The sequence below is a fragment of the Symphalangus syndactylus genome, chromosome 21 (genome assembly GCF_028878055.3).
Source record: "Symphalangus syndactylus isolate Jambi chromosome 21, NHGRI_mSymSyn1-v2.1_pri, whole genome shotgun sequence".
NCBI lineage: Eukaryota > Metazoa > Chordata > Mammalia > Primates > Hylobatidae > Symphalangus > Symphalangus syndactylus.
This window is the reverse complement of record NC_072443.2, coordinates 32,202,085-32,223,173: the sequence shown is the minus strand read 5'-3', so window position 1 is coordinate 32,223,173 and position 21,089 is coordinate 32,202,085. Positions and strand designations below refer to the sequence as shown.

The following is a 21,089-nucleotide window of genomic DNA, read 5'->3' as shown; positions in this document are numbered from 1 at the left end:
GCATCTGCTGCTGAGGCTTCTGCATTCGTCACATAGCTCTTGTGCCTTGGTTTTCAGCTCCATCAGGTCCTTTAAGGACTTCTCTGCATTGGTTATTCTAGTTATTCATTCGTCTAATTTTTTTTCAAAGCTTTTAACTTCTTTGCCGTTGGTTTGAATTTCCTCCTGTAGCTCAGAGTAGTTTGATCGTCTGAAGCCTTCTTCTCTCAACTCGTCAAAGTCATTCTCTGTGCAGCTTTGTTCCGTTGCTGGTGAGGAACTGTGTTCCTTTGGAGGAGGAGAGGTGCTCTGATTTTTAGAGTTTCCAGTTTTTCTGCTCTGTTTTTTTCCCATCTTTGTGGTTTTATCTACCTTTGGTCTTTGATGATGGTGACGTACAGATGGGTTTTTGGTGTGGATGTCCTTTTTGTTTGTTAGTTTTCCTTCTAACAGACAGGACCATCAGCTCCAGGTCTGCTGGAGTTTGCTAGAGGTCCACTCCAGACCGTTTGCCTGGGTATCAGCAGCGGTGGCTGCAGAACAGCGGATTTTGGTGAACCACAAATGCTGCTGCCTGATCGTTCCTCTGGAAGTTTTGTCTCAGAGGAGTACCCAGCCGTGTGAGGTGTTGGTCCGCCCCTACGGGGGGGTGCCTCCAGTTACGCTACTCGGGGGTCAGGGGCCCACTTTAGGAGGCAGTCTGCCCGTTCTCAGATCTCAAGCTGCGTGCTGGGAGAACCACTACTGTCTTCAAAGCTGTCAGAGAGGGACATTTAAGTCTGCAGAGTTACTGCTGTCTTTTTGTTTGTCTGTGCCCTGCCCCCAGAGGTGGAACCTACAGAGGCAGGCAGGCCTCCTTGAGCTATGGTGGGCTCCACCCAGTTTGAGCTTCCTGGCCACTTTGTTTACCTAATCAAACAACTAACTGGGCAATGGTGGCTGCCCCTCCCCCAGCCTCACTGCCGCCTTGCAGTTTGATCTCGGACTGCTGTGCTAGCAATGAGCGAGACTCCATGGGTGTAGGACCCTTCAAGCCAGGTGCGGGATATAATCTCCTGGTGTGCCCTTTGATAAGCCCATTGGGAAAGCGCAGTATTAGGGTGAGAGTGACCCGATTTTCCAGGTGCCATCTGTCTCCCCTTTCTTTGACTAGGAAAGGGAATTCCCTGACCCCTTGCACTTCCCAGGTGAGGCGATGCCTTGCCCTGCTTCAGCTGGCACACAGTGCGCTGCACCCACTCTCCTGCACCTACTCTCTGGCACTCCCCAGTGAGATGAACCCGGTACCTCAGATGGAAATGCAGAAGTCACCCGTCTTCTGCATCACTCACACTAGGAGCTGTAGACCGCAGCTGTTCCTATTCGGCTATCTTGGCTCCTCCCCCTATATGAAATATTTTAAAGTCCCAATGTCCAACCTGGCAGAATGTCGAAGATATATATATCTTTGATATATAGATATCAAATTGATGTATCTATGATATATGATATATAGATATCAAATCTAGATATCTATGATATATATATTTCTATATATGTAGACAGGTATCTCTACATATATACATATGTGTGTGTGTTTGTATATACACTTATATACATTTTATATTCAGTTCTGACAAAGATACCTGGAGACAGTGGCTTATATTATTGGTGAGGCCATACACTGATAATTAAGTTCCTGAAAAGCAACTTGGTGATATTTTTCAAATGCCTTTAAAATTGCAAGAACTTTTTTATCATTTAAGGTGAGTTTAGTGACAAGCAAAAAACAGGTTTAGGACATAGCAAGAAGGAAATTAGGACACTGGTAACTCCAGAACTCAAGGAAGAATGACCAAGCACCAAAAAGAGCAAAGGCCCAGACAATTCCAAGAAAGTCAACACAGGAACCCTGGACACTTCCTGGGTTCTGTCATACAGTGACTCAGTTCCAATCAAATTCCACCTGAATAGGTCTCTGTTCCACCTTCTAAAGTTTCTGGGGAGGGTGAGCTTTGGTTATGTACTTCCACTCTTGGGAAAGTTGGCCGTGACTAGGACATCCAGCGATTAAGGGAGGACATCAAGATATAAGCTACTCAGTTAACTCATTGGTATATTTCTGTTCATTCAACTTTGACTGTACAAACAGGTAGATTCTGCATAGACAAAGATACCTTCACCTAACCCACCTAAAGATTCTATGAACAATGGTAAGTTCACTCATCTTCACAGTGGCAAGTGACCAAAGTTACCCACAGCTGCTGCATCTGGGAGTTATAATATATTTCACAAGGCCACCGCTCATTAAGATCACTGTTTCTCAGGTTTGTCAAAGATCAGATAGTTGTAGCTATGCGGCATCATTTCTGAGGGCTCTGTTCTGTTCCATTGATCTATGTCTCTGTTGTGGTACCAGTACCATGCTGTTTTGGTTACTGTAGCCTTGTAGTATAGTTTAAAGTCAGGTAGCGTGATGCCTCCAGCTTTGTTCTTTTGGCTTAGGATTGACTTGGCGATGCGGGCTCTTTTTTGGTTCCATATGAACTTTAAAGTAGTTTTTTCCAATTCTGTGAAGAAAGTCATTGGTAGCTTGATGGGGATGGCATTGAATCTATAAATTACCTTGGGCATTATGGCCATTTTCACGATATTGATTCTTCCAACCCATGAGCATGGAATGTTCTTCCATTTGTTTGTATCCTCTTTTATTTCATTGAGCAGTGGTTTGTAGTTCTCCTTGAAGAGGTCCTTCACATCCCTGGTAAGTTGGATTCCTAGGTATTTTATTCTCTTTGAAGCAATTGTGAATGGGAGTTCACTCATGATTTGGCTCTCTGTTTGTCTGTGATTGGTGTACAAGAATGCTTGTGATTTTTGTACATTAATTTTGTATCCTGAGACTTTGCTGAAGTTGCTAATCAGCTTAAGGAGATTTTGGGCTGAGACAATGGGGTTTTCTAGATATACAATCATGTCATCTGCAAACAGGGACAATTTGACTTCCTCTTTTCCTAATTGAATACCCTTTATTTCCTTCTCCTGCCTGATTGCTCTGGCCAGAACTTCCAGCACTATGTTGAATAGTAGCGGTGAGAGAGGGCATCCCTGTCTTGTGCCAGTTTTCAGAGGGAATGCTTCCAGTTTTTGCCCATTCAGTATGATATTGGCTGTGGGTTTGTTGTAGATAGCTCTTATTATTTTGAGATACGTCCCATCAATACCTAATTGATTGAGAGTTTTTAGCATGAAGGGTTGTTGAATTTTGTCAAAGGCCTTTTCTGCATCTATTGAGATAATCATGTGGTTTTTGTCTTTGGTTCTGTTTATATGCTGGATTACATTTATTGATTTGCGTATGTTGAACCAGCCTTGCATCCCAGGGATGAAGCCCACTTGATCATGGTGGATAAGCTTTTTGATGTGCTGCTGGATTCGGTTTGCCAGTATTTTATTGAGGATTTTTGCATCAATGTTCATCAAGGATATTGGTCTGAAATTCTCTTTTTTGGTTATGTCTCTGCCAGGTTTTGGTATCAGGACGATGCTGGCTTCGTAAAATGTGTTAGGGAGGATTCCCTCTGTTTCTATCGATTGGAATAGTTTCAGAAGGAATGGTACCAGTTCCTCCTTGTACCTCTGGTAGAATTCAGCTGTGAATCCATCAGGTCCTGGACTCTTTTTGGTTGGTAAGCTATTGATTATTGCCACAATTTCAGAACCTGTTATTGGTCTATCCCTATTTAATAAATGGTGCTGGGAAAACTGGCTAGCCATATGTAGAAAGCTGCAACTGGATCCCTTCCTTACACCTTATACAAAAATTAATTCAAGATGGATTAAAGACTTATATGTTAGACCTAAAACCATTAAAATCCTACAAGAAAACCTAGGCAATACCATTCAGGACATAGGCGTGGGCAAGGACTTCATGTCTAAAACACCAAAAGCAATGGCAACAAAAGCCAAAATCGACAAATGGGATCTCATTAAACTAAAGAGCTTCTGCACAGCAAAAGAAACTATCATCAGAGTGAACAGGCAACCTACACAATGGGAGAAAATTTTTGCAACCTACTCATCTGACAAAGGGCTAATATCCAGAATCTACAATGAACTCAAACAAATTTACAAGAAAAAAACAAACAACCCCATCAAAAAGTGGGCAGAGGACATGAACAGACACTTCTCAAAAGAAGACATTTATGCAGCCAAAAAACACATGAAGAAATGCTCCTCATCACTGGCCATCAGAGAAATGCAAATCAAAACCACAGTGAGATACCATCTCACACCAGTTAGAATGGCCATCATTAAAAAATCAGGAAACAACAGGTGCTGGAGAGGATGTGGAGAAATAGGAACACTTTTACACTGTTGGTGGGACTGTAAACTAGTTCAACCATTGTGGAAGTCAGTGTGGCGATTCCTCAGGGATCTCGAACTAGAAATACCATTTGACCCAGCCATCCCATTACTGGGTATATACCCAAAGGACTATAAATCATGCTGCTATAAAGACACATGCACACGTATGTTTATTGCGGCACTATTCACAATAGCAAAGAGTTGGAACCAACCCAAATGTCCAACAACGATAGACTGGATTAAGAAAATGTGGCACATATACACCATGGAATACTATGCAGCCATAAAAAATGATGAGTTCGTGTCCTTTGTAGGGACATGGATGAAACTGGAAAACATCATTCTCAGTAAACTATCACAAAGACAAAAAACCAAACACCGCATGTTCTCACTCATAGGTGGGAATTGAACAATGAGAACTCATGGACACAGGAAGGGGAACATGACGCTCCGGGGACTGTTTTGGGGTGGGGGGAGGGGGGAGGGACAGCATTAGGAGATACACCTAATGCTAAATGACGAATTAATGGGTGCAGGAAATCAACATGGCACATGGATACATATGTAACAAACCTGCACATTGTGCACATGTACCCTAAAACCCTAAAGTATAATAAAAAAAAAAAAAAAAAAAAAAAAAAAAAAATCACTGTTTCTCAAACTATCTGTAGCAAAGTGGCAGTAAACTTTTGTTTCTAATCTCTCATGGACAAATTCATTGGGAAAATGTAATAAAAATGAATTGCTAGAAAAATGAAATCAAAGAACATCAAATGCAAGCCTCAGTTTTTATTATTACATACAATAGGCATAGAAATTTTAATGCTACCTTGACAGCATAATTTTAAATACTCTAGTTCTGCACTTCTCTCATCATGAACTAGTAATAAACAGCTCACACACCAGCATCAGTCTGCAGACCCCCCACTTTGAATAGTACTACTCTTGGTAATGCCATTTCCTCTCAAATCCGCTTCAACCTATGGTCCAAAAGGCATACTTTACCACCGCCAGCACACTGTGTGTAAAATATGGAGAGAAAACATTTTGTGCTAAGTCATGACACATCAAGCAAGGAAATAGATCTTTCTTTCTGCCATTTATCCCCAAGCCAGAACTGGTATTAAGTATTCTCTTTGCTATTACCTATAATGTAATTTCCTTGCCTTTGGCCAGCCCCTCATTTTTTTTTTTTAATGGAATAACCTGAACCTTGGTTCTTGAGCTGTTCCAGTTCCCAGTGGTCTTGTGCATAGAAGGGCAATCATCTTTGATTAATCTTTCCCACTGAGCACATGAGGAAAAGTAAGGATCCACAGAGTTCCTTTCACATTCCTCCTAGATCTAGTTGTACAGCAGTATTGCATCTCCCCTTACTAGGCAAGGTCAGTCACCTCAGCCAACACAGTATCCCACTTTCTGCCATTTGTTGTCCCCTAGCAGGAAGAGCCCAAATTACCAGTTTTAGCTTCCAATTTAGAAGAATCACAGTATATATTACATGATGAAAGCATTCCTTAAGTACTAACAAGAGATGGGTCACCCTAAGAAGGACAGCAAGTAAAAATTTTGGGAATAGGTTAATTAGTTATCATTGTTAGACACATCAGTCCCTCCTCACTCCTTGGTTCCTAGATCCATGTCTTTTAATTGTGGGGAAAGTATTTCTTATTTCAAACACTAGTTCAGAGCCTAACCAGTGTTCTACAAAGTAGCTACATCATCAGATGGAAGAAGATCCCCTGTGAGATTGTGGCGCTGTCTTTAGTGACCTTTGCACCATGTCGTAAGGCTAACTACTTCATAAATATGGAACATAAAACAGTGAATTACATTTTAATTAGTCCATTGCCTTCATTCTTTGTTTTTGATCAAATAACTCCCCTCATAGCCAATTTGGGTGGGATAACAAGATAGTGTATGAAGCATTTGGAAAGTTCGCAATTGGTAGTACTGGCAGGGGCACAACAGGGAGGAAGTAGGAAAAAAGAATGCTGTTCCCTTCCATAATGAGAGCAACTAGATATAATACAACAAGGAGTTCACTGTGTTTACTAGGTATGATGCTGTATCAGAGATGTGGGCTGGTCTCTAAGGATGACAAATGGATCACTCAGCTATCGTATTAGCATGGTCTGCTTTGACGAGGGAAAGACTGCGTGGTGGAGTCTGTACAAAGCCCCTATTGCTACTTTTGTGGCTGCCTCAGTCATGTTCTACCTGGATGCTCATCAGAAAGGCCGAAGCAGCAGCTGTCAATCACATGAATAGGCATTCATACCGTCAGGTCAGTTCAGCCTCCTTTTCATGCTTGCTCAACACACTCCTTAACTGTCTCATGTTCTGGATCCATTCGAATGTTCCATGATCACATCCTTTTTCTTAATCATATAGTCAATCTTCTTCTATGTTCTTGACCAACATGCCCAAGAACTTGTTACAGAGCCTGACTTTAGGCCTCATCTTCATTCAGGTAAAGTTACAATGACATGTATTACCCAACATTCTACCTAATGGGAGGCTTTCCCTTCTCCATTGTCTTTTAGGGTTAGCCCTGTCAGAGGCTCTAAAGCTGCAAAATCTACTTATAGTCAGTGGTAGTTGTTATCCTGAAAAGTTATCCTTTGTACTCAATAGCTTGTTAAAGGGACTCCCCATGAGGCCACAAGCACAGGTTGTGGATGAAACAGCGGTATGGTGGGCTCAGTGGGCATGTAAACAATCTGCTTATGCAACTCATTTGTTCTTTAGGGGTTTGATAGAATGTGGCCAGGCACATTCAACTTTGTCCCTGGCTTTCTTGTGGATCCTGGATCCCTGACTATAGAATCTAAAACTCAAACATCTTCATGTACTGTGTACTGACTCACTCAGATACATTTTCTGAAAAGAATAATTACTTGCTAAAGGGAGCAAAGCCTTTCTCCAAGATCTAGAAACTTTTATTGCAATTCTATTAGGATTTGCCACAGGAATCATTCAGTATTCAGATCTGCCTTAGTCACTGCATTAATTTGCTCCAATGAGGAGACAACATATGGAACAGCAGTTGCAGTGAGAATCACCACCTGATTAAGTAATGATATGCTGGACAGCTTTTCTGGCACCAGCTCCATCTTTTCCATGACTCAAGCTCCTGATGGGCAGATCTGCCATTCCAGCTTCCATAAAGTGACCTCACCCCTGGGATCCCATAGCATCCTTCCAGCATGAAAGTGATGTCCTACTGTTACCTGCACTCCTCACCATCTTTGATTTCATTTCCCAGTTCTCTGAATTAAATCCTCTCTGTTGTAACTACTTGGTGGCTACTATTTTCCTGGATAGACTATACCTGTGGGTCAGTTAAAGTGACTCATAATAGGCCCTCTGGGATATAATTAAAACATTTGTCTCTGAGTATATAATAGGGATGTCTATCCTTGGCAACTTTCTGAATCCACAAATTATCTCCCCATCCTTTTTCAAAAAGTCTATTACAGTAGGAGAGCCAAGTGGCAGTAATTTGTTTACATCATACATTTAAAATAGTTGATCAGAAGCAACACCACATCCTAGGCTATTTTCAAAGGACTGAACGATATACATGCAGATACTCGTACCATATTCCCTTCTAGTTTCTCAGCATTGATACAGCACTAATGACACTTGGGGAATGAAAGTTTTGGGTTTTGTTTTATATCAAAAAGTAAAACTAAAACACAGACCTTAAAGGCTGGCTCATCAACTTGGTTCCCAAAGCTTCCATGTTTAATCTAAGCCAGAGACTTCTGCTTCTCTGACCATTTCCTGAGCCCTGATTATTGCATTGCCTTTGGATCTGTGACTACACCCACTTGGAGTCTGCAGTTGCCTGTTTTCAGCGTGACTCCTCCTAACTCTGCTCGTTTAGAAATCCCATTTTCATTGCACCCTCCCAGCTGCAGTCTTGGCCTATGAAGAACAGTAATGTGCATTTTAAAGGATTCTGTGGCCTGCCTTCACAATTTACTTCCCATAGGAAGAAAAGATTCTTCTGGGCCCTGAAGCAGAACAGAATGAGAGATAGGTGGGTCAGAGACACACACATACATGTGTCCAAACCAATACTAGCTTTTACCGTCTTTTGAGCCAAAAAGACCCCAGCATAATGAAGGGGAAGGAATTCAATGTCATCTAGCGTAGGACAGCATTCAACAATGGTTTGCACTCACCAGGCCATTAAACTTGAAATTAAATCTGGCTGCCTAGGCTGGCTCATTGAATACAGACTAACTGGTGAGTACTATAGCAACGATTTCAGTGAGATCTGAATTTCTGAAATTTCCTCTTAAAATGCTTTTTTCCTCTCTATCCTCTGAGGCATGTATGTGCTGAATTTAAATTAATTTTTTTTTTTTTTTTTTTTTTTTGGTTACTGAGAGAGCAACACTGAAAAGACATATAGGGTTGGACCACATAGGGTTGCAAGATAAAATCCAGGATGTCCAGTTGAATTTGAATTCAGATAAACTAATAATTTTTTAGTACAAGTGTATCCTAGCCCTCAGACATACTTATACTGAAATTCAAATTTAACTGGGAATCTTGTATTTTTAATTGCTAAATCTGACGACTCTATGGGTAAGAGCCACTGGCATTCACTTCTTTTCATATAAAAGAGACTTTGCTGCTTTTTGCAAGGGAATAAAAAGAAGTGGTTGAGAATTAAGGTTATGACATGAGATTGTGTGGGTTTGAATCACGTCACCTCTACTTAATGACTATGTGACTCTGGACCAGAATTAGCAACATAATTTATGAAGTTGGGGTGCTTCATCAGCCTCCATTCTCTTCATTTTTGCATCAGCTATCCAGACACCCGAATTTTCACTTCCAAAGAGTTGCCCAGTTGCTTGAGGGTGATAGACGGACTAGCTGTTTGGCCACCACTTACCAAGAGCTCTTAAATTTCTGTACCAGAACACAGAATGGAGCCTTACTGCCTTTTGCCCCAATAAAGTCCAATGGCTAATTCCAAATATTACCTTTCTACAGGTGTCTATCATATACAATCCACCATCAATATTATTTGGGGGTTTCTTTTTTTGTTGACAACAGAAAGGAACCCAGAATAACAAGCAAACCATGGAGTTTTAAGGGAAGGAGTCTAAGGTTGCTCACACAACCTAAGGAAGGGCTACAGAAACCAGTTTCAGGAAGGACGGGAACAGGAGAAGCAACATCAAAACCACCCAGCTTAGAAGCCTGATATCTTTGCGCCAGATCCTCACCTGAGAGTTCCCTGTTTGTATGTCAGGTTTCCAGGTTTCTTTTCACCCAACTTGGATCTAGATATTCTATTACTGGCTCAGAATGGTCAGGGTTTAGACTGAGAATGATGGCACTATCAGAGCCTGCAAGTGAATTTGCATGAGTTGGGCACACACTCCAGTTTGAGTCTATTGTAAGCTTTGTCTCAGCAACTCTACTGTTAGGACTCTGTTATAATAATCAGATGTAATAATTGTATGAAGAGGCTTCTTACTGCAGTGAAGATTTGGAAGCAACTTAAATGTCCAATGACAGGGAAGAAAGAGAACTATGATATGCAAATGTACATTATTTATGAAATGATTTTTAATGCTGGATTTTTACTGTTATGGAAAATTCTCATATGAAATTTATAATGCAAGTCAGAATTTTACAATAATGCATTTTTGCAAAGGAGTTACATAAAATGCACTAAAATATTGGAACTCACTAGTCCCACCGCCTGGAAGTAATTGTGCCCAGTTAAGTAGCCTCCATTTTTCTGAGTCTGGAAATTATTTTTAACATTTTTCTAGATATACAATCATGTCATCTGCAAATTTGCAGATGACATGATTGTATATCTAGAAAACCCCATTGTCTCAGCCCAAAATCTCCTTAAGCTGATTAGCAACTTCAGCAAAGTCTCAGGATACAAAATTAATGTACAAAAATCACAAGCATTCTTGTACACCAATCACAGACAAACAGAGAGCCAAATCATGAGTGAACTCCCATTCACAATTGCTTCAAAGAGAATAAAATACCTAGGAATCCAACTTACAAGGGATGTGAAGGACCTCTTCAAGGAGAACTACAAACCACTGCTCAATGAAATAAAAGAGGATACAAACAAATGGAAGAACATTCCATGCTCATGGGTTGGAAGAATCAATATTGTGAAAATGGCCATACTGCCCAAGGTAATTTATAGATTCAATGCCATCCCCATCAAGCTACCAATGACTTTCTTCACAGAATTGGAAAAAACTACTTTAAAGTTCATATGGAACGAAAAAAGAGCCCGCATCGCCAAGTCAATCCTAAGCCAAAAGAACAAAGCTGGAGGCATCACGCTACCTGACTTTAAACTATACTACAAGGCTACAGTAACCAAAACAGCATGGTACTGGTACCACAACAGAGACATAGATCAATGGAACAGAACAGAGCCCTCAGAAATGATGCCGCATATCTACAACTATCTGATCTTTGACAAACCTGACAAAAACAAGAAATGGGGAAAGGATACCCTATTTAATAAATGGTGCTGGGAAAACTGGCTAGCCATATGTAGAAAGCTGAAACTGGATCCCTTCCTTACACCTTATACAAAAATTAATTCAAGATGGATTAAAGACTTATATGTTAGACCTAAAACCATTAAAATCCTACAAGAAAACCTAGGCAATACCATTCAGGACATAGGCGTGGGCAAGGACTTCATGTCTAAAACACCAAAAGCAATGGCAACAAAAGCCAAAATTGACAAATGGGATCTCATTAAACTAAAGAGCTTCTGCACAGCAAAAGAAACTACCATCAGAGTGAACAGGCAACCTACAGAATGGGAGAAAATTTTTGCAACCTACTCATCTGACAAAGGGCTAATATCCAGAATCTACAATGAACTCAAACAAATTTACAAGAAAAAAACAAACAACCCCATCAAAAAGTGGGCAAAGGACATGAACAGACACTTCTCAAAAGAAGACATTTATGCAGCCAAAAAACACATGAAGAAATGCTCATCATCACTGGCCATCAGAGAAATGCAAATCAAAACCACAGTGAGATACCATCTCACACCAGTTAGAATGGCCATCATTAAAAAATCAGGAAACAACAGGTGCTGGAGAGGATGTGGAGAAATAGGAACACTTTTACACTGTTGGTGGGACTGTAAACTAGTTCAACCATTGTGGAAGTCAGTGTGGCGATTCCTCAGGGATCTAGAACTAGAAATACCATTTGACCCAGCCATCCCATTACTGGGTATATACCCAAAGGACTATAAATTATGCTGCTATAAAGACACATGCACACGTATGTTTATTGCGGCACTATTCACAATAGCAAAGAGTTGGAACCAACCCAAATGTCCAACAACAATAGACTGGATTAAGAAAATGTGGCACATATACACCATGGAATACTATGCAGCCATAAAAAATGATGAGTTCGTGTCCTTTGTAGGGACATGGATGAAACTGGAAAACATCATTCTCAGTAAACTATCGCAAGGACTAAAAACCAAACACCGCATGTTCTCACTCATAGGTGGGAATTGAACAATGAGAACTCATGGACACAGGAAGGGGAACATCACACTCCGGGGACTGTTGTGGGATGGGGGGAGGGGGGAGGGACAGCATTAGGAGATACACCTAATGCTAAATGACGAGTTAATGGGTGCAGGAAATCAACATGGCACATGGATACATATGTAACAAACCTGCACATTGTGCACATGTACCCTAAAACCCTAAAGTATAATAATAATAAAAAAAAAGTGTCCTTAAAAAAAAAAAAAAAAAAAAAAAAAAACATTTTTCTGAGTCTGGAAATTATTTTTAAAAATTAAAATTTTGATTGCTTTTGAACCAAATTCCTCAATTCACTCCAGCTTACCTTTTAAAGTGAATGTCCTTTGTTTCCTAGACTAGTTAGTCAAAAGAAACTAACTTGGTCTACAATTTTAAAATCTACAGAAATGCCACGTCTTTCATGAAACCTCAGTCAACTTTTAGTGATCTCGCTTGCCACAAGATTCCTCTCCATCTTGCTTGTACCAGTCATTAGCACTTATACAACTTTATGTGGTTAGTTTCAAAAGCATCGGAGTGTTTTAAAATTTCACGATTGTTTTCATCAAGGTAGAACGTGGAGGGGGAGGCCGGCAGCAGAGGAAGAAAGAATAGGGGAAAAATGAACTATTCTAGCTCAGAGATGCTAAAGAGTAAAGAAAACTTTGATAGCCAGATGTAATACAATCTTTGATTATATCTTCAATCAAAAACTTGCTACAGGGCAAATGAGTGTGCTTGTCACTCACTGGGTTCTTATTAAAATATGCTGATTCTATGCTACAAGTCCAAGGATCAAATTTTGAGAAGCAATACTCCAAAGGGCATTTTGAGGCCTACTGGAAAAATTTTATTGTATTTTATCTAATACGTCAATGTTTCATTTCTACAGTGTGAGAAGGGCATGTGATTATATGAGGTAGTTTTTATTTGTAGGCTATATGTACTAAAGTGTTTAGGGGTGAAATGTCATGATTTCTGTAACATACTTTCAAATGGTTCTGCAATAAAATTATATACATAAATATGTATATGAGGAGAAAATGGGATAAAATATTAACAATGGATGAACCTCAGTGAAAGGCAAACAAATGCTCACACTTCTGTTTCCTTCAACTTTTTTTGATTTTGAAAAATCTTCAAAATATAAAAACTATGAAATGATAAATAAAAATACAAATCCCCATAGAGATTGAGTCAATATATCTGGAGTGAGACCTAGGAGCCTGCATTTTAACAAACACTCCAGAGAGTTCCATCACTGGTTGTACACAGACCACATTTTGAGAACAATATTCTAGACGGCAGTGGAGAGCACTGTTTGCTTGATGACATATTCTCGAACCAGCTGGGGTGCCCAGGTTTGAAACACCCTAATAAACTGTGGCAGCTGTAGACTGTTTGCCTAGCAGCCTTTGCATCCCCCTTGTCCCTCTAACAGCACTTTCTTTCCTTGGGGACCTCGCCACAATTCACAATTTGAGGAAATATGGACAGAGAAGACCTTCACCTAACCCTTATCTTTCACAAGCAGGCATTATATATGTTTCTATGCTGAATAACAAAATGCCCTAAGTTTAGCAGATAAATGGCATACATTTATTATCTTACTATCTCTGTGGGTTAGGCATCTTGACACAGCTCAGCTTGGTCCTCTACTCAGGGTTTTTACCAGGCTGCCGTCGAGCTGTCAGCCAGGGTTCCAGTCTCATCTGAGGCTTGGGATCCCCTTCCAAGCTCACTTGTTGTTGGCAGAATTCAGTTCCTTGCAGCAGTAGCACTGAGGCCCTCAGATCCTAGAGACACCCACCATTTCACATCATCGCAGTTTCCTTCTTCAAGGCCATCAGGAGGCCACTGCTTTAAGTCTTTGAGTCTCTGCTAAAGGACTCACTGGACTTGGTCAGGGCCACCCAAATAATCTCTTTGGTGGTTAGCTCAAAAATCTATTGCTATTGCTAATTATATCTGCAAAATTCCTTTACCTTTGTTATGAAAGGTAACCGTATCAAAGCAGTGACTATCCAATCATATTCACAGGTGCAGCCCACATTAAAAGGGAGAGAATTACACAGTGTGTACATTGGGGGCAAGAATCTTGGGGGCCACCTTAGAGTTCTGCCTGCAGTGGTCCTACCACAGCCCCTGATGATCACTTCCTGGTATCCAGACTCTCGTACAGTCCTTTCCCACACTGTACCAGGGCTGGTCTGTATAACCAATAGAATACAGTAGAAATTATGATATGTCACTTCTGATATGAGGTTATAAAAGACACTGTGGCTTCCATTCTGGTTTCTTTCACTCTCTGATCACTCACTCTTGAAGAGGTCAGCTGCTGTGCTGTATGAATAGCCCCACAGAGAGCCCATATGGCAAGGAACTGAATCCTCCCACCAACAGCCACATGAATGAGTTTGGAAGCATTTTCTCCAGCTCCTTCAGTTGATGGAAGCCCTGGGCAATACCTTAACTGCAACCCCATTAAAGACCCTGAGCCAGAATGTCCCAGCTAAGCTGCTCCCAGATTCCTGTCCCTCAGAAACTGAGATGATAAATGTTTGTTTTAAGCTGCTAATTTTTAGAGTAATATGTTATGCGGTAGTAGATTGTTCATAAATACCTGACCCAGGGCTGACTAATCTAGGAAGAGTGAAAGATGCCTGTGTCCCTCTTCCATAGCAATACGGGAGAAGCACAGGTGCAGTAGAAGTTAACACGCCCACAAAGAGAGGGGCAGACATCAAAAGTGGGTTGATGATGCAAGATCAGCAGTGGTAATTTTTCAGCCTCTGGACTGGACCCAGTCAGTTGTGGATTAGTGCCATGCCTGTTGTTCCCAGTATCATGAGCCAGTACAATCCTTCACTCCCCTTTAAGTTCAGAATCTTTGAAATATATTTGGACCTGCTGAAAACATTTTGGGTCTCTGTCCAACTCCAGCAAGCACAAATTTATACCGATATGCAGTGTAGTCAAGCCAAAGACAGTAATTTGTGCTGCCCACCCCTCCCTCACTTTGATGCCTCTGATTAGGCTTGAATCTGATTTCTGTCACTTGCAACCAAGAGTTTTGACTCATAAAACCCCCTACAGGATCAGTTTCATGACTCACTCAGGACGTTTCTTTTTTTAGGGGCTCTTTTCCTCCAAGGTCATGTTGGCTGATCCTGAATCACATGTTAGGTCATGCTTTTCAGGTTTCCTGGAAAGTAAGTTCTGTTTACTTGTACTTCTAAGAAAGCTCCTGTGGCATTTTCTTCCAGGGAAGTCTTAACATGCTGAGAATATAGCAATTTGACTAAATGATCTACATTTATTCCAGGGTAAATTTCCTCTATAGTGTGTGGCTTTTTGCATCCTAACTTAGCTAATCAAACACTCTCTGGGTACTGAGCCAACTGTTCATGCTGAAACAGCCTGAGCAGTCATCGTGGAGAGAAACACAATCAACAAATCCCACGCATGAATCCAGCACAGACTCTGATTCTAAGATGTAATTTCTTCATACTTGCTGCTCTCAGTGCAAAAGAGTCTTTAGAGACCCCATACTTAATCCACAATTCCGCCTCCTCCCAATTCTGAACTGCAGCAATGAGTGAACACAAATTGAGATCTTTCCTGGCGTGTCCCCTTCCCTATATAACAACTACCACTGCTATTTTCTCCTAAACACCCCAGCACCACTATCAAAGTGGCACATAGATAATGCAGTTTAACATTTATAATCATCAGACAAAGTAAAAAATGCCACTCCTAACTGCCCTCCCCCATAATTCCAAAATTTACCATTTCTTAGAATAATATAGTGTGCAAAGTCTAAATTCACCTCAACAGCATCATCTCTTACTACTTGGATTCAAAACCAAGGCCTATTTAAAGCTGTGTACTGTTGTCCAAGTTACCTAACTCCTTTTTGCCTCAGTTTCACATCTAGTAACAGGGATAATAATATTCACCTCCAAATCACTGTTATAAGAAGAATTACATTAATAATATTTGCAAAGCAATTAAAATGTTTCCTGGTCATGCAGTAATTTTCAAATAAATAGCTGCACAGATAATACTGAAACCTCATTGTATATCTCCCTACTTACCAGAGGAGGTGCGTTCTGGGCTTTAGTATATTCCACATCACCATCACAATCTGTGCAGGGTTAGTATTCTCCTACATGCTGTGTGGATAAAATTAGATTAAGGTGATCCCAGAGTACCAATGCCCCAGATGACTAGCAAAATAAAAACAAATTCCCTTTGGAAGAAAATATTATACCAAGCTGAAAATTACTTCTACAACTTTTTCCTTTGAGACAGAGTCTCATTCTGTTGCCCAGGCTGGAGTGCAGTGGCACGATCTTGGCTCACTGCAGCCTCCGCCTCCCGGGTTCAAGTGATTCTCCTGCCTCAGCCTCCCAAGTAGCTGGGACTACAGGCACCCACCACCAGACCCTGCTAATTTTTGTATTTTTAGTAGAGACAGGGTTTCACCATGTTGGCCAGGCTGGTCTCAAACTCCTGACTTCAGGTGATCCACCCATCTCAGCCTCCCAAAGTGCTGGGATTACAGCATGAGTCACCATGCCCAGCCTCTACAACATTTTTGCAAATACCATGTCTGACATACAGTAAAAAAATAGCCAGGCACTCAGAGACAAGAAAACAATCAAACAGATAACTGAAAATAAAACTCACATGGACTTCAGATGTTAGTTTTTAGATATAGACTTTAACCATACTTTTTTTATTCAAAGAGACAAGACATGATAGAGAATTTTGGCAGAGAGCTGAAAACCATGATAAGGAACCAAACAGAAACACAAGAACTGGGAAATAAGTGAAATTAGCAACAATAGATTGATTTAACAGCTGACTGGACAGTTAAAGAGAACAAGTACCCTGGATATTGATCTGTAAGAAAGTATTTGGAATGAAGCAAAGAGAAACAAAAGGATGGAAACATTAGAAAGAAAGTTGAGAAACAGAGGACACACTGAGAAGGCATAAGTGAAATCCTAGGAAAAAGAAAAGAGAATGTGTAGGAATTATCTGAAGAAATAATGAGGGACAATTTTCCAAAACTGAAAGACATTAATTCACAGATTCAAGAAGACCTATAAACCTCAAACAAGATAAACAACCAGGTACCTCACTGAAAATGTTAAAAACCAAAGAGAAAGAAACTTTTTTTTTATGTGTAAAGAATTGCTTTTTTAAATTTTATTTTATTATTATTATTATACTTTAAGTTTTAGGGTACATGTGCACAATGTGTAGGTTTGTTACATATGTATCCACATGCCATGTTGGTGTGCTGCACCCATTAACTCATCATTTAGCATTAGGTATATCTCCTAATGCTGTCCCTCCCTGCTCCTCCAACCCCACAACAGTCCCCGGAGTGTGATGTTCCCCTTCCAGTGTCCATGTGTTCTCAAACTTTTAAAGCAGTCAGAAGGCACAGCAAAAAAGGCAGGTTGCCTTCAAAAGAGCAACAATTAGGCAAATACCTGACTTTTAAACAGAGGTAATAGAAGCCAAAGATGAGAGAAAAATTTATTCAAAGTGATCAAAGAAAATGACTTCCAACCCAAAATTGCAACCCCCAAATTATAACTTCCAACCCCAAATTATAGCAAAAATATTTCAAAAATAAAGTGAAATAATTCTCAGACGCAGAAAACATAATTTGAAGCCAGTAGAACTGCACTAAGTGAAATACTACAGGCAAGTTTTTCAGGCAGAAGGAAAATGATACCAGGTGGAAGCTCAAATTCAGGAAGGGATGAAGAGCTATGAATATAGGGCAAATTTAAATAAGTAGACTAGCTTTCTCCCCATGGATGCTGCTGCAGAAGCATCATTAAAGTCTCTCTCTCCATAGCAGCCATGTCTAAGTCAGAGTCTCCTAAAAAGCCTGAACAGCTGCAGAAGCTTTTTATCACATGGTTGATCTTCGAAATAACTGATGAGCGTTTCTACAGCCATTTTGAGCAATGAGAACTCTCATGGACTGTGTAGTAATGAGAGACTCAAACACCAAGCACTCCAGGGGTTTTGGGTTGTCCCATATGTCACCATGGAGGTAGATACAGCCATGAATGCAAAGGCATCTTATATGATTTGGCTGTATCCCCACCCAAATTTTATCTTGAATTGTAGCTCCCATAATTCCTACATGTTATGGAAGGGACTCAGTGGGAGATAACTGATTCATGGGGATAGTTTTCCCCATACTGTTCTCATGGTAGTGAATAAGTATCAGGAGATCTGATGGTTTTGTAAAGGGAAACCCCTTTTGCTTGGTTCCCATTTGTTCTTTGCTTGCTGCCATGTAAGATGTGCCTTTCACCTTCTGCCATGATTGTGACACCTCCCCAGCCGTGTGGAACTGTAAGTCCATTAAACCTCTTTTCCTTTGTAAATTACCCAGTCTTGAGTAAGTCTTTATCAGCAGCATCAAAATGGACGAATATACCATACAAGGTGGATGGAAGAGTTGTGGAACCAAACAGAGCTGTCTCAGATGAAGAACTTCAGAGACCAGGTAACCACTAAACTGTGAAAAAGATTGTAGTGGCATTAAAAAAAAGACACTGAAGACCATCACCTAAGAAATTATTCTGAACAGTATGGGAAAATTAAAGTGACTGAAATCATGAGTGACTGAGGCAGTGGCAAGAAGAGGGGCTTTGCTTTTATAACTTTTGATGACCATGACTCCCTGAATAATATTGTCATTCAGAAATACCATCCTGCGAATGGCCACAATCATGAAATAAGGAAAGCCTTATTGAAGCAAGAGATGGCTAGTGCTTCATCCAGCCAAAGAGGTCAAAGTAATTCTAGAGATGTCAGTGGTGGTCGTGGAGGCAGTTTTGGTAGGAATGACAACTTTGGTAGCAGAGGAAACTTCAGTGGTTGTGGTGGCTTTGGTGGCGGCCATAGTAGTGGTAGATATGATGGCTGCGGGCATGGCTATAATGGATTCGGTAGGTAGAAACAATTTTGAAGGTGGAGAAAGCTATAATGATTTTTGGCAATTACAATAATCAATCTTCAAATTTTCGGCCTATGAAGGGAGAGAACTTTGGAGGCAGAAACTCTGGTTCCTATGGTGGGGGAGGCCAGTACTTCGCCAAACTACAAAATCAAGATGGCTATGATGGTTCCAGTAGCAATAGTAGCAGAAGGTTTCAATTATTGCCAGGAAGCAAAGCTTAACAGGAGAGGAGAGCCAGAGAAGTGACAAGGGAGGTACAGGTTACAACAGATTTGTGAATTCAGCCAAGCAGAGTGGTGGCAGGGCCTAGCTGCTACAAAGATGACACATTTAAGACAATACTCATGTACATGGGCAAAAAACTGAAGAACTGTATTTGTGACTAATTGCATAAGAGGTTATTTTAGTTTCTGTTTGTGGAAAGTTTAAAGCATTCCATCAAAGGGTTTTAATGTAGTTGTTTGTTTTTTGCACCCATGCTGTTTATTTCTAAATGTAATAGTCTGATCATGACACTGAATAAATGTCTTTCTAAAAAATAAATCAGGAGACTAATGACAATAATAAGGTTTTAAATACATAAATTTTAAACATAAATAAAACACACATTCATATTTTAAATACAGATTAAAGACAGAATTAAAGTACCTAATAATGGCTTAAGACTTTAGAAGGGGCTAAAAAAAAAGTGAGACGTCTGAAAGGAATATAGAATCTTTTCATTGCCCATGAAAAGTATAAAATACCAATTAATGTAAGGTTTTAAGAACTAATGAAGTATATCATAATTTTGTGGTTCACAAGTAAAAGAACTATAGAATGCATAACTTCTAAAGAGGTAGGGGGAAAAACAGAATTACAAATTTGCAGCAAGGCCCAGAAACAAGGAAAATTTTAGAGCATATAAAAGCCCTAGAACAGACGAGATGAATAGAAAGCATGGACTAAGTCAGACACAAAATAACTCATACTGTATGATTTGAATTACCTGACATTCTGAAAACAGGCAAAACTTAACTGTACTGTTTAAGGATGCACACCTAGGTATAACACTAAAGAAAAGCAAGGACAGGATTACCTTTGAAGCTAGAAGCTAGAAAGTGTTTTCCTTTGACTGAGTCAGAGAAGGTAGTGACTTGGAGGGGACATGAAGGAGCCATGTGAAAGCCTAGGAGTGCTTGATTGCCTGGCAAACCAGGTGGTTATCTTGTGGGCTTTTGTTTTGTGTTGATTCATTTAGCTACGTTTTGTGCACTTCTCTGTATTTATTCTATTTTCACAAAAATATTAAAAGTATAAGGAAGATCTAAATGTGCTGATATAGTCAAATCTTCAGAAATGTATAGTTAATAAAATAAGGCATGGAACAGCAAAAATGGTATGCTCTTGTTACATGAAAAAAGCTTACATATTCATATATATGCTTGTATTCACATAAATAATTTCTCAAAACATATGTAATAATAAATTTAATCTAGTCCACCGCCTCTGAGAGGGGAGACTAGGACTCTGGTATTTATGAAAGGAAGGGCCTAATTTTTATCTGTATGCTTTTACTGTGAAAATAACCTTTGAATTATATTTAACAATAAAAAGATTCACCAACCTGTGAATTAACTATTAAGACAAAGTAGGGTTACCATTTGATGAAATCATTGTTTTCTAACAAAGGAGTGCATTTTGAAATCTTAAGTCTGGCATTTTTAACCAAAAATTGTAAATCACTGCTAAATTTGTTCAAAAGATGGGTTGAATTTTCACAAGCAATAGAAAAGAAAAGTGGCTTTTATTTTAAATGGATACCCATGAAGTGATTATCTTTCAATTTCCCTCACATAAGTGGAGTGGAGATAGATATAGATAATTCATTTTCATTTCAGTTCCCTTCTAGAACACTGTGATGTTTTCCATCCGCATTACAATAGAGCACTACTAAAAATGGAAGCCAATTTAGGGTAAACCAAATGGCTAAATTTAAGAATCTGCCACAAATCATGAAATTGTCCTTTAGGCTTTTAGTTATATGAATAAGTAGTTTAGACCAGAATCCAATACTATGAAGAACCTGAGTTGTCAAAGCAATTAGAACATAGTACGGATTTCAGGGAAATCCATTTACTAAATAAATGGGAAAAGCACCCATTGTTGACAAGGTGTGAAGAAATGAGCCCACTCAGGATTTCTGG

At 39.9% G+C, this 21,089-nt stretch overlaps 1 protein-coding gene across 18 annotated transcripts in view; it reads right to left on the bottom strand.

The window, feature by feature from the left end:
* The window catches only part of HHLA2 (HHLA2 member of B7 family), a 263,843-nt gene that overhangs the window by 40,848 nt on the left and 201,906 nt on the right, over positions 1–21,089 (bottom strand). For 9 of the 18 annotated variants that reach the window (XM_063630621.1, XM_063630625.1, XM_063630622.1 and 6 more), the window contains one exon: positions 16,001–16,078. The exons of the other annotated variants lie outside the window; for them this stretch is intronic. The gene's annotated coding sequence lies outside the window, so the exon portion shown is untranslated. The remainder of the gene's footprint in view (positions 1–16,000; positions 16,079–21,089) is intronic. 18 annotated transcript variants of the gene reach the window in all.